This window comes from Arachis ipaensis, chromosome B02, assembly GCF_000816755.2.
Source record: "Arachis ipaensis cultivar K30076 chromosome B02, Araip1.1, whole genome shotgun sequence".
NCBI classification, from domain to species: Eukaryota; Viridiplantae; Streptophyta; class Magnoliopsida; order Fabales; family Fabaceae; genus Arachis; species Arachis ipaensis.
This window is the reverse complement of record NC_029786.2, coordinates 107,643,847-107,644,811: the sequence shown is the minus strand read 5'-3', so window position 1 is coordinate 107,644,811 and position 965 is coordinate 107,643,847.

Below are 965 nucleotides of genomic sequence, written 5' to 3'. Positions count from 1 at the left end.
GGTCAAAATTCAAAATAGTAAATGAATATTGGTGAACCTTTAATATATAGTGGCAGTTTTTCCGTCGCCAATTTATTGGAATGAAAATTTTTTCTTGTTTGTCTTTGTAAGAGTTTGACTAAGCCTTTTCCTTTCTAAAGAAAAATTAATATTTTATTAAATAAGTTAGATCCTCTATATCAACTTCTCAACCGAGCTAGCTAGCTACCCATTATTTGTTATTAATTAGTAAATAAAGTAAAAATATCAAGATTTTTAATTAAGATTGTATAGCTTTAAAGTACATTAAATATTATTTATGCATTACACACTAAGAAATGATTTTTTTTAGATTTGAATTTAGATTAAATAATTAAAAAATAAAACATAAAAAGTAGATGTGACTAAGCATATCATTTACCCTAAATTTATGATAATATTTAATATAGTTGTAGAATGAAATATCTCATCCACCATGCCAATCATGTTGCAAGTTAGGTCATTTACGCCTAGATTTTTCCTTGTGGAATCATTTAGAATCTTCTTAAGTTTTCTCTTATATCTAATTATTGGACTATATATATCTCCTATGTGATTTACCCACTTGACCAAATAATGTTCTTCTGATTTTCTCTTGATTTGTCAATCACTTAGCACAATCTCATCAAAATCTTTTTAACAATATATAAACGTCATTTTTATCCTTTTTCTTTCATCTTATCATTTCTTATTCGATCAATTAACATATAATTACTTATCAATCGAAACATTTTCATGTTGGCCGTACTAAACTTATGCTTATATCTTTTGTTATATATAATACTTATTCCATTTAACATAACTAACTAGCTAGTATGATTAATCTTTTTTATGATTTTTTTTTTAAGTTGGTGAGACTGCATTTATTTATAGATACTGAATTTTGAAATAAGAATACAAAAATTTAAAATCGTATTTACGCAGATGAGATATAAATAACAATATTA